Consider the following 13858-nt stretch of genomic DNA (forward strand, 5'->3'; position numbering starts at 1 on the left):
GCCCTTGTGTGGTATCATCAGTCTAATCTGAGCCCTTAGCCAAATTCTGAATGCACAAATATGACCATAAAGCAAATAATTACCTATAAGGCTCCAAGTTCCTTGTGTACACAATATTATTTCTAAAGTACATGGCTTGGTGTCTCTGAAGGGCCCTCACACCAAGTGTAAATGTACAATTTTGAGGGTATTTTGCAGGTTGGCAAAATCTGCCAACTCTGAAGGGGAAAGTCTTGGCAATTTAACAGTGTATCACTTTCATACAAATATTTTAATGGACACACAACATACACATGGACTAGGAATGGTATCTCATTAGGGCTTTCCTACACCAAAGCTATATCTGGGTAGGCTGACATCCAAACTTGACACAAGTGACAAATTAGGCTACGTGTCAGAGGCCAGGGCAGCAGGCTAGCTAAATTACCAACAGCTGGTTCTACTTATCTGAGTTGGCTAGGTTGCCAGTGGCCTAACTCCTTCAACCCTGGTCCCAATTGCCTGCTGGGTGTAGCTGCCTGTTTTTAAGCAGCAGCCCTTTTAGTGTCCAGCCAGTTAGTCCACGAAGACAGTTCCATCCCTGCCTAGCCATAGGCTTCTGACTCTGTTCCTTGGTCCTACTAATTTGCTCCTGATTTTCTGTCCTTTGAGTTCTGCTTCCTGATTTTCTCCTGGCTCTTGTCCATGTGTTCCTGGTTTCAGGCACTAGCCTGGACCCTTCCAGAGCTTTCAGACTGCTTTACCAGCTCCTTGACCCCTTGTGCTCCAGACTTCCTCTGACAGCAAGCTCTTGGCTTGTTCACTAGCTAGGTGGTTCTGTACAGCTGTAGGTGCCGCCACTTGGCTGAAATGGATCTCTGCCCCCTACTCCTGAAACTCACTTGATTGCTGGTTCCACCCAGGAGACTACATATGTCCTGGTCACTTAGAGACCTCAGTGTCCTGGCCTGCCTGTTTCTGATTCCCTTGATTTCCAGCTCTAGCCTAGACTCTTGCTTCTCTGACCTTGCCTATTCTTGCTCCTCTGGGCTGTCACCCTAGGGTCAAGCACTGAATGCCTACATTTTAGTCATGTCCTGATAGTAGTGTCTATGGACATTGTGAGATATTTACCTAAGTTGCAAATCTACTACCCAGTTTACCAAAATTACAGTGTTACAGAGAAGGTTGGGAATAGATGTGCAGAAAGTGCTAGTATTTTACAACTAAGGTTCACTGATAGCTATGTTGGTTAAAAAAGGAATAATTTATTTGTAGTACTGCAGTGCAGGAAATACGGTGGCGGAAGAGAGAAGATTTCCTGTCATGGCTCTGGAGGGCATGTGTTTGAAGTCTCACTTTTGATTTGGACTGAAGGTTGCCCTTGGTTGACACAGCAATAAATGACCATTCAGGTTGGGGAATATAAAGTGGCTTGATGTGATACTAGCCACATCACTCCCTGGGGTGTCCTCAGATTTTTAAACTGGTGTGCTTAACCTCATTAGCCATGATGGGTTACTGGGCTCTGGCAAACTTCTGCTCATACAGCGTTGTTGGTATTGCAGGATGATATGGAATAAACCCTGGAGATGGTTGTGGGGAAAGCATCAAGGTAGACAGAGAGGGTCAGGAGCAACATGATAAGGGGTCTTATTCCTCATTACCACTGGCCTTGTAGTCAATGGCAGTGGACAAAGTCAACATAAAACAGTATCAAATCAGAATGGGAATATTTGCACTCCCTTGGGAATGTTGTTCACAAGTATACCAGGTACAACATAACAATGAACTCGGCCTATCATCACGTTAATAGAAAGAGGAAGCACATAGGTCAATGCTATGTCATGATTTAAGCTACTGATTGTGTTAGGCCCCAACTTTGATGAACACCAAAACACAGAAAATTTTGAAATAAATATACTTTCAAAAATGATTTGGCTTTTTACCATGGATGAAATAAAGCTACCACTGTCTTGCTGTTGCAAGACGACTGGAAAGCACCTCTGAATGTGTCATAGAAATCTGTAATCTCAGTAGAGTAAAAAATGCCAATTGCACTATGGCATGTCCAAGACTTGAATTGTTAAAGGATTGTTTTTCCATTCTATCAGATCTCAACTTAGGTAATTGGACACATTTTAAGTATTAGTGTAAGCCTAGGCTTCCTTAACTACAAGCTGGATCTTGTTTTACATTAACTGCAGGGAAAATAGCCTCAACAAATTCTGCTCACTCTCTGTGATCAAGAAAAGCCTATTAACAATAATTGTTGGGTTTTTAGTTTTAAAAACACCCATAATTAAATTTTATTGTTTTATAAGTGATTAGGATTAATTGCTTCCGCATGAGTTCTGGTAACTCATTATCTGCTTTAAATAGGGAGATGGGTTTTTTGCAGAATTCTTTCATTTACCACAGTCCCTTAGCATTATGTTGCCTGCCAAGGCAAATCCATTGCAAAGTCTGTTCACCCTCAGCAATTACTAAAAAGTGACAGGTGTTGATTTAATACATCTTTTTTAAGAGATCAGAATTAACTAAACAAAATGACTTCTCAAAGTGTTTCATCAGAAATATAAAATATGACAGAGAAGGTGGGAAAGGAAATTCAAAGCCCAAAGGTTAGATTTTCAAAATGCCCAATGCCAAGAACCCTGAACTGCATGTGTAAGTACAAAGAGATGTTATATGGGACAGATTGTTTGCTGGTGTAAATTAATGTAGGTGTGCTGACTTTATTGGAGTTACGCTTATTTGAACCAATGGAGGATTTGGCCCCACTAGCAGACAAGTGCTGCTTTTAATTTGCCCAGTTTGGCAACAGGCAGAGTTAGACTGAATTACCAATTAAGATGAATTAGAAGTATAATTCTTATGGATTTGTTCTGATCCTGTACAATGACAACCACTCCTAAGTCTCTGCATGTATTATATCAAAATGGTATAATGCTATGCCATGCAGAGACAACCAAACTACCCTTGAATACGCCAGCTCAAGAGCTGAAAGCAGCATGACCACTTTCATGTATTGTTATACCCAAACTAATACATCTTCCTTTTCAGTAGGGCTAATTAGCCTGCCCGGAGCACAATGCTAGCACAACTAAAGACTTTCAGGAATTTCTGCACAATTCCATATTGTGCGATGGAGGTGTACCCAGAGAACCAGGTTGTGCCTGGCTTGCTTTGGGGATGGGGATGGGGATGGAACTGCTCTAATTCTTCAATGTCTCCAATATACAGGTCAGGAAGAATACAGTCCCTTTGCTTAAGGAAGGATTATGTCATTGGAAATTGGTATCCCTCACATAGTTCCCCTCAGAAGGGGTGGTTCCTCACCTAAATGCTATATCTAGCCTTTTCTCTTTACTCACCTCTAGTTAATGCAAGTTTATCTGAGTGTAGAGCACAAGACTTGGCCCATTGATCTGAATGGAAAATGAAGGGACTCAGCACCTCACAGACTCCATACCTCCAGACAATAGTTTTTCTGTGGATTGATTCTGAGCTGAATTCATTCAGGGACACGTCTGTTCATGAACACTAGATAAGGATTCAGAGGTCTTGGATCTAGATGCATCTCTAGTACTGACCTTTTGTGTGGTCTCGGGCAAGCCAGTTCATGTCACTAGGCTTGTCTACATGTGTGGTGGACTGCGCAGTTTGTTACTGCACAGTCATTTAGTACTTGCTTAACCAAGTACTAAATGACAGTGGACTAATCAGTGTTACTGCACAGTGCCATCACTGCATGATTATTTTTAGACATTATTGTTCAGTAGCAACAAGCTACTGCCGGGTAGCTTGTTGCTACTGCATCGTAGTGTCTTGTGTAGACATGCCTAATGCCTGGTTCCCTGTCTATCCTTTGTCCATCTTGACTGGATGGTTTCAGGGCAGAGACTTACTCTTCCTGGGTGGATATATTCTGAATGTCTTGTTGACAAAAACATAAGAAAAGTTAAATGAACCAAAATAACTCAGTCCATTTTCTATTTTTTCTGAAAAAACATGTTCTGACCAGTACTCTGAGATGAGGGAGAAGCATTTATGTGGGGAGAAAGATAGAAACCACCCAGCATTTCTAGCTTATTTGCTGGGTCCAGGTTTGTGGGCCTGTCCATTTTGCCAGACACTGCATTCCTTATTGGATGTTGACAAGCTGATAGGTATGTTCAAGAGAACATACATTTTGGCTGCTGTGGGAAAATACATTGTAGTTATAAAGAAGGAGAAATGATCTCAGAGGAAAATGCATGATGATGAAATAAGGCAGGAGCTGAAAAAAATGGTGGGGATGTAATCATAAGGAAACTGAGACTAAGGAACACTGAGATTGAGTCCAAAGGCCCTGCCTCATAACTGCAGTGGCCAAAAACTAAACTGTCACCACTAATAACAACACTATATCTTTGCTCTTACATGGTGCTTTTTAGCAGTAAATTTCAAAGGGTTTCGCAAAAGAAATTAGTACTGCTACTCCCATTTTACAGATGGTGAAACAAGGCACAGCAAGGGGAATTATTTGAATTTACTTGACAGGTTAGTGGCAGAAGTCTCAAGTCCCAGTGCTTTTCCAACAAGGCCATACTAATGAAGACATATACCTAGGTGAGAGAGAACTTTTGCACAAACCTTCATCTATACTCTTAGTAGCTACAGGGAATCTTATATATCACTATGTATGGTAAAATATAAATTGATTTCAATACTGAGATACACTTCAGCCAAAGTGTACGCCCACAAAGTGTATCTGGATATTTAACATCTGAAGGGATGATTTATAAGTACTTCAATGTCTCTAACCCCCTACTAATCATTGCCATAAATTCCATGTATGTGTGATACTTATATATGGCCCCCTTACCCTGAAATCTAAGCACCTCACAAACTTATATGCATTAATAATCACCGCACCACAGTGAAGTAAGGAAGTTCTACTGTCTATTTCACAGGTTGGAAACCGAGGCAAGGAGAAACTAAGGGTGCATCTACATGATCATTAATGCACCATAATTACAGCACATTAAGTTAGTTCTCATAATAACAGGTACTAAATGAATGCACTGTAATTGGCACTACTGTGCATTAGTGCAGATGACTACTTTTTAGGTGATGCTAATGCGCATAAACTAAATCTACTGCTCATTAGCACATGTTTTGCCAGCTGTGCTAATGCGCAGTAAAATTAGTCTTTTGTCCATTCAGCAGCTCATGTAGATGCTTTCTAAGTGACTTGCACAAGGTCACAGAGGAAGCTTACAGCAGAACCTGGACCTGAATGCAGGCCTTTTGAGTCCCCAGGTGACACATGTAAGTACTATGCATCAGTTTCTTAAGTCTGCTTCAGGTCTTAAACATGAATTGTACTCATACTTGCAATACTCCTGCTGCACAAATAGATTGACTAATCCAATGTGGAGCAGAAGTGGGAGAAATATGCTGATGGCAATGCTGACAGTTCACTAATAGCCCATCTGTGTATGGCAGACCTGCCTGAAGATGAAATGAGGTTAGATTATGAATGGGCAGGGATATTACCTAGCACTATTGTACTCTTTCCCTTAAGAGTGACAACACATTGCAAGTTAATATAATTTATTTGCATTGCAGTAGTAACCATATGCCTGTTTATCAAAGACCTGTTTTCAAAGATGCCTCAATCAAAGAACCCATGGCCCTTAGTTAATGTTATTTTCAATAAGTCTGTTGATTAAATGATGGTAGTTAACAAATGGGACCATGTTACTGTAGCAGATAAAGTATGCCTCCTATGCATTGACTTTCCAGTTGTCTTATAGGTATCTACAATGGTATTTTTTGTCATACATTTGTCTAAACTTTCTTTTTGCGTGAGGTCCAAAAAGTTAAATCTCCTTTAGTCCTATCTGTTAATTTTTCCTCATAGGACATTACCTCTTGATCTTGTAACACTTTTTCAAATCTAAGTCCCTATGGATAGTTTAGTGTGTGAATTGGGTGATTAAAGGCATTTCTGCTGTAATTTATACATGCTAATGAAATCTATCTGTTTTCAGTTGAGGTTTCCATGCATCTGAAGTAAATCAACAAGACTGGAAAATGCTTATATAAAATCTCAATCAATATCCTGCTTACAAAATAGTATGTATACATATGCAGAGCAAATGATCCAAGCCTTCTACTATGGAAATATTCCTATAGCATTTAATAGTTTACAAATTTCTATATAATAGGGTTCTTATTTAAAATTAGCCCTAGCATCATCTTAAAATACTTTACTTTACACATTCCCTGCCATTGAGGGCCCTGAGGCTGTGGTGCCACTGCGTTGGTCCTTTCCTCTTCTGTTCCTGCAGCATGCTGTAGCTTTTGATGCTTATGATCTTTTGAGCTAAACATGTAAATTTTGCTTTTGGCTGGTGGGAGTTGTTTTATGGATTGTGGTGGCCAAATTGGATAGTATTGGGGAGTTCCCTGAACTTAACGTCTATTACACTGTTTGGTTGTGATTGCAAGGGATTGTTCCAATTCTATGTTCCTATGTACAAATACACGTATACATCATTGGCTGCTTTGCTCTCTCAGAGCAATTGGAACTTGTTCCTTTGAAAAAAGCATTGCAGTATTGTCCACTGCAAGGTGCACTCCCCCACACACCAGTGATTAAAACCCTGACCTGTAAGAATATTAAGGCAAGATATTTTTGGATGCAGTAACTGGCAAATGAACTCAACATGGCTTGCTGTTCCATGTTTGCCTTGTTTCATGTTTGTGTTCAAAATACCTAGCATAACATCCTTGCAAAGGCAAATATAGCATACAAATACTATGAATCATAACCACTGAGAATATGTCTATACTGCAAGCTAATGTTGTGATCACACTGTGTATAAATATAACCAAGCTAGCTTTAAACAAGTTAGCTTAGGTACATACATATGGCATCATGGACCTCAGTGTGAGCTAGGTGCCCAAGTAGTTATCGAGGGTCTTGAGCTGTTTTTTTGCCTTAGGTATAGTACTATTGGTATCTGAACTAGCTAGTTGGGACCTAAGTAGTGTATATGTATATAATTTTTTTATTTCAGTACAGACTCAGACTGAAGAAAAGTTAGCTTATTATTTGGATAAAAATGTAATCACCATAATAATTATCAATGTGGCGGAATTCCGGGCTAGTGGTTCCGGCACCGCTTAGGGGAGCCGCGGGCTTTGCGAAGCTGTGCGAGCGCGCGGCTTGTGGGGTGGGATTGGAGGTAGCTTTATAGCCTCCCTCGAGGTTCGCCGAGTTGGCACAAGTAGACGACTTAGAGTAAGTTGTTAGTTTTCTTTGTAATAAGTCTATAGGATGTCTGTTGGTTCACAAGGTTCCAGAGCCAGCCCTTGCATTCCAACACTGGAACTAGTTCAATGCTAGGTGCGGCTGCCGACTCCTTAAGTCCCAGAACTGGTCAACGGCTAATTGAGATGAGATGTTAGTAGTAGAAGTTATTACAGAGTAGATATAAGGTAAGGCGAAAAGGTTTTATTCACTCACCTGGCCTCACCCTCTTACGAGTAAGAGGGGAGGCTGGTTGGAACGAAGCTGCAGTAAATATAAGTATAGCGAGCGTAGATATGCTGTATATAAGATGAGAGGTAGTCGAGAAGTGGAGTCTCCGATGTTTCTTCAGTTACAGTATGCTGGATACAAAGGGGGTCTGTTGGTTCATGGGGTTCCAGAGCCAGCCCTTGCGTTCCAACACTGGAGCTAGTCCAATGCTAGGTGCGGCTGCCGGCTCCTTAAGTCCCAGAACTGGTCAACAGCTCATGAATGGGATGTAGAGTACAAAACTGTAACACGGTGAGTCGTTGTCAATTGTTGGGTTTTCGAGGCCTTTGTCTTCGCTGGGATACGCCCAGGCGGGGAGGCTGAGAACCGGCCTGCAGGGTGATCAGGCCTACAGAATTTTCCAGTTGTCGTCTCTGCTGCTTCCTGCTTCTTTGCCTCTTTTATAGATGTTGGTTGGACTGCCTTTATGACACTAACTATGATATAAGCTAAGCATACAGGGATAGGATAATTTCTTTTACATAGTAGTTACTAGGCAGATTCTCTACATAAGTTTCATTTCTACAAAATTGACACTTTTTAGATAAGAAGTAAAATTCACAGAGTACAGGTGTGTGGCCTACTGCCAGCAGAGAATAGTACCAGGCACTTATTTTGATTAACAGTGAAGACTTCAAGGCAGCAGAAAGTAGTACCAGGCACTTGTTTTGGTTAACAGTGAAGGCTTCAAGGTTACATGAATGTGAGAGTGCCACGCGGCAGTTATACAGAAAAGAGAGAACAAAAAAATATAAAACAGTTACAATCAACAATAATACTAATTGCTAGAGTTGGTCTGAAAGATGCTAGTCCTTTATTTTGCAACAGTTTTTTCAAAAACCCCATCAGGTTTTAATATTCTTTTTCTTTTTTTTTTGTGGAATAAGAAAATTTAGCTTTTGAGAACTGACAGTCTTTTCTGGACAATTGACATTGGATTTAGCACTTCAGCAAATGTTACAATACAGGTTGTCAAGAAATTATTCATTTATATTGTTGAACATTGTAATAAAGAGCGGGGGAAAGGATGGAGAAAGGAGGTAAAACTAGGTAGGTGTATGTTTACCCTGGCTGTTTACAAGTTATAATACTTTACTGGGTGCATCTACACTTAAGCTTTACTGTGGAGTTGACTAATTACCTCTGCAGCAAAGCGTAACTGTCTACACGTGCCAGTATTAGGCCACAGTAAATCAATTAACTTTGCTGTCAGGTCAGTACTATATTATGGCAGAGTCATTTATTGCGCAGAAAGCATATGTGGACAGTGACTGGGATCTCAGCAGTTTGAGCCAGGACTGAGCAGCCCCAGGCTGGCAGCAGGCTTGGGGGATCAGCTACATAGCTCTGCACTTTGGGCACTCTTGTGCCCCAGCCAACCCTGCCAACTCACCTCCACCCAGGGCTGATCCCCTGGATCTGCTGCCAGCCCAGGGCTGCTCCACCCCAGTTCATACTACTGCAGTCTCGGGCTCCAGAGTTTAGGCAGGCACAATCATTGCATGTGTAGATGCATCCACTGTGTACTGTAGATGTGTTCAAGTGGTGCTCTACCTGGGTTAATACATCAAGCTTCTCTGATACCCTGAACCAACTCACTGAGCTAGTTTAATATTTATTTACTAGAAATGAACTCCATAGATCATGAAAGCAGACTTTATCCAGTGTCCTGATGTCTCCTCTACAAAGCAGCCTCTGAAACCAACTCTGTCCCTCAGCCAAGCGCATGCACTTTGCAGTTATTTCACTGTCGAAATAATGCCTTCCTGGAAATCAATACTTGAAGATTTTTATGATGTTCTTATTTTGTGACTCATTTGGCCAATCAGCTGCTGAGAATATGGGGAAGCCACCTTTAACCTCAAACAAATTATGGCTTATCTAGTGCCACGCCAAAATAATTGATTGCTAGGAATTTGATGAAGCCAATACCTCTTTTCCCCATTACTCTCAGTAATCACTTTCTCGCCCTTCCAGCTCCAGTAGCCCTTCGGATAAGTCTTCCATATTCCCTACTAAGACTTTGAAGCAGCTAACCTGATGGCTGACCACAGATTTTGCACTGAATCCAGAGCATGTTGGGACAGGAAATGAACATTTAAAACAGCTGAGGTTCTGGTCCTGGATTCTTCTGTCAGTCAAAATAACAAAAGGAAGTTTCATTGCTGAGTTATTTTGGAAACACTGTGACATTATCTCTCTGGATCAGTCAGCAGTGCAAAGGATAGACTGTGGCAGGCAATAACCACCCCCTGCTGCTGTTCCTATAAGAACTTTAATTACTCACCACGTTACAGGTGAGACTGAAAGAGGCTGGCAGCTACACCAGCTTCAGCACAGCTGCAAAGGATTTATTTTTATCAATGAGGAGTGGAAGTGGCTGCAAAAATACTGTACAAGGGTGGCTAATAAACTGAATTTTATTAGCCGTACTTATTAGGAGTGTTTACAGGCTAGCGCACTGATAGGCATTTTGATGAGGTAGTGTTCCTTAATTGTGATCGCTTGGGGACTACAAAACAATGAAGAGGGAGCCAGAAACCTGGAAAACATAATGCATGCATATGTCAAGCAAAGATTTATATTCAGATAGCAAATAGCTGGCTTGGCAGCAGGTATTTCAAACCATTGAAGCCATTATGATATTGGCTTCGTTCAGTTGTTTGTTGCTTGTTTAAAGCAGATTGATAATGTTGATGATTCACAGCTGTTTGTGATCATCAAATGAACACACATGCTTGAGTTTTCCTGTTGTTCTCTTTAGAATATGGTTAGCCTCAGAAGTCATGTGGCAGGTGGATAATACATACATGCAGTCCTTAACCCCTGCTGTCCAGCCCCTGTTCCATACCTAACGTACTGTGTTCCTCTTTTTCTCTAGGCATTTATATACATATATATATATATTTTACATAACGGTAGCTACTGGGGACCCAAGCTGACTTCAGGGCTTTATTGTGCTACATCTTGTATACAGATTTAGAAATGACCCCTGCTTAATAGTTACAATCTGAGAGCAACATAGACAAAGGGCAGGAATGGGGAATATGGTAATTTATCCAAGGTTATATAGCTGACACCTGGCAGAGTCAAGACCAAAACCAAGGTTTTCTGAGTTTCACAGATTCACAGACGTTTAGGGCTGGAAGGGACCTCATGAGATCATCGGGTCCAGCCCCCATGCTCTGGGCAGGAAAGACTGCTGGGGTCAAATAATCCCAGCAAGGTGCATGCAGTCTACTTTTGAAGATCTCTAGGGTAGGTGCCTGCACCACCTCTGCTGGGAGTCTATTCCAGAGTCTGGTCACATGAACTGTGAAGATTTTCCTTACATCCAGTCAGAAACCTTCTTCTGGGAGTTTATGACCATCGCTCCTGGTTTTCCCTGGGGAGCTTTGGTGGATAGTTGCTCACCTAGCCCCTGATGCTCACCCCTGATATATTTGTAAGCTGCCACCAAATCCCCACAAAGTCGTCTTTTTTCTCGGCTGAACAGTCCCATAGCTGTCAGCCTTTGTTCATAGGGCTTGCTCTTCAGACTTCTAATCATACGGGTGGTTCTTCTCTGGACTCTCTTAAGCTTCTCCAGTTTGACTCCAGTGCCCTTTCTAGTCGGGTTCACTGCTTTCCTGTGCTGGCCTTTCATGAGTTCCTGGCACTACATCACTGCCATGGCCTGATAGTAAACTGGCCTCAGAACTTACTCTATAAATTGGAGCTATTTTCTAAATAATGATATTAATACAATCTCCAGAACTGCTGTTTAGAGGAGCTTGACTGGAGATTGGGATGTCCTTGTGTTCCAGCATAACGTTCTGCACTAACACATCGGCAGTAATGGTCTTATAAGCACAATAGTAATGTGTTAGTAAAAAAATAAGTTTGATTTCAGAATTAGGACATTTTGGCTTGAAGAGGCTTTGGAGAAATGGCCCTAGATTTCCATACTTGTTGTCTTTGGCTCTATGCTTATTGTCTTTCAATGCCATCTCATCAAATGTGCTCAGCTGATGAGTAAAAAAGATATTTTTCCTTCATTACCAGCCCTGAAAGCTCAACCTCAGTTGTTTGAGTCAAGCCGGGTTCTTTACCTTCTAAGTATAATCAGTGGCAATAAATATTCTTCAGATAACTCCTACCCTTAATGACACCTGTGCAAACCCATTGTGTTTAGTTGATTGACGTAGGTGTCACTTATTGTCACTAAGTAAATAATTGTGAGAGATGTATATAAAGGAGGGTACCTCCAGATTACTCTCTCAGGTGTGTTAGCTTTGTACTGCCTTCTACAGTAATAAAATAATAATATAATAACCAGGTTATATTCAGAATGCTAGTCACTTAGGACCAGATGTTTAAGTATTTTAAAGCACCTAAAGATGCAGATCACTGGAAATTAGGCAACTAGGTCCTTTTGTAAATCCCACTAGCTGCTATTTGCATGTGTAGCTATCTTAATATCTTTAAAAATATGGTCTTTAATCTCTGTGTGCCTTGGATGTCCAACGATGAAATAGAAATAATAATTATTCCCTTTAAATGATGTAAGGATAAATCCTAATATTTGTGCTGCATATATACCATGATGATAAAGTTACTAAGCTCAAACCCATTGGATTCAAGTGCAACTCTGTCCAGTTACTTCTATGGGATCTGAATTAGCCTTCAGATAATGATCCCTAAGAGCTATAAGGGCTCAGATACTTTCATTGTCTCTCTACACTGAAGTCTAAAGATGGCTAATCACATGGTGCTGTGGCTCTTTCTTGTGCTCAATAGATAAATGGAATTTTTAAAAAAGGCAAAAAAAAATTGTTTCCTAATATTACATTTCCAATACAAGCAATGACTGTCAATTCCTCTGGTGTTGCACAATCATGGGTAGGAGAGGACATGGGCTGTATAATCAGAAACAGAAAGAACAGTATCTATGAACCATGCTGTCTATTACCATTCACTTCATGCTACTGAAGAAGCTTGAGAAACCTTAATTTCTCTAATATAGAACAAAGTAGGCAGAAAACCATAACCAAATGCATTCTCCTACCCATGGAGAATTTGGGGTAGGCAGATGGTAGCAATTCAAATGAGAATTTTCTCAGGATGCCAAGGAAAGCAACTTTACTGTGGCACAAAGTGGCATTCCTAACCCTGGTTAAAATCTTTCACAGAAAACATTTTTTCTTATCAAAATGTTTCTTAAAGTTGCAAAAATTGTTGCTGTTATCCATGCCGTTTTCACAGAATCTTCCGCATTTAAAAAAAAAAAAATTATTTTGTAAAAATCACTTGTGAACCTTTTTGGTTACCAGAGCACTATATTTCCAGGAAAACAATGTGGATTTTAGGAAGCCTCTAATAATGATTTGACTATAAATAGAGGGCTAAAATGCTATTTCAAATGTTAATAAAAGTGGAACGGTGTTCATAGACAGAAGGGAACCATTCTGAACCTGAGGACGTGAAAACAATTTCAAAATGTTTTACCAAATTGTTTGTGCATTTTCTGTCCTTCCGTAATCAAGTGATCTTTAATGGGTACAAGTGGTTAAGACCTCAGAAACCTTTTACTGTCACACCAAAAGCATTCCAGAGCCAGACCTGGATATTTGTCAGTTTTGGCTCTGAAGAAAAAGGAACTGCCTTACTAAACTGCCTCTTTCCTTAGAGATTTCATAGACAAGTATTGTCCAAATCACACCCTATTTAATTTACAACATCATTGTGAGATAATACAATTACTGGTGGCACACAAGATTTCCACAGTGATATTAAACAACATCAGACAAACTCACCAGCCTGTCTCACAAATTATATGAGTTCTCATTACCAAGCAAACAAGCTCTGTAACTCTTTTTCAGTTTCCAAAGTGGTCTGTTAATTTAATTGACTGAATGGAGAAGGGAAGCGGCGAGGAGGGAGAATTAGGGCCTGGTCTGTCAATCTGTATCTCAAAGTTAAGGGAGAAAGTTTGTCTTGCTTGTATGATTAGTGTGATGATGATGGTAACCATATGTGTTAACATCTGTACTGGAAGATCTAGGATTAATCATGCAGAAAGAATGAGATTCTCAGAAAGGCAACTCTATCTCCCTCCGTATGTTGTGTGAGAAATTGCAGGTGGCTACCACAACATGGGAGAGAAACATATGGTATCATTATCTATATAGAGGTAGCTTTGTCTGACTTTGACATTAAGGATAGGAAAAAAAGTAGACAAAAGAAATTATTTGTGAGAGAGTGAGATATCCATGTCTAGTTTTCAGTGCACTAATGCATTGTGTTGGGTAAACAGGTACTTTT

This window comes from Crocodylus porosus, unplaced genomic scaffold, assembly GCF_001723895.1.
Source record: "Crocodylus porosus isolate Cpor-Errol unplaced genomic scaffold, CroPor_comp1, whole genome shotgun sequence".
Taxonomy (NCBI): Eukaryota; Metazoa; Chordata; order Crocodylia; family Crocodylidae; genus Crocodylus; species Crocodylus porosus.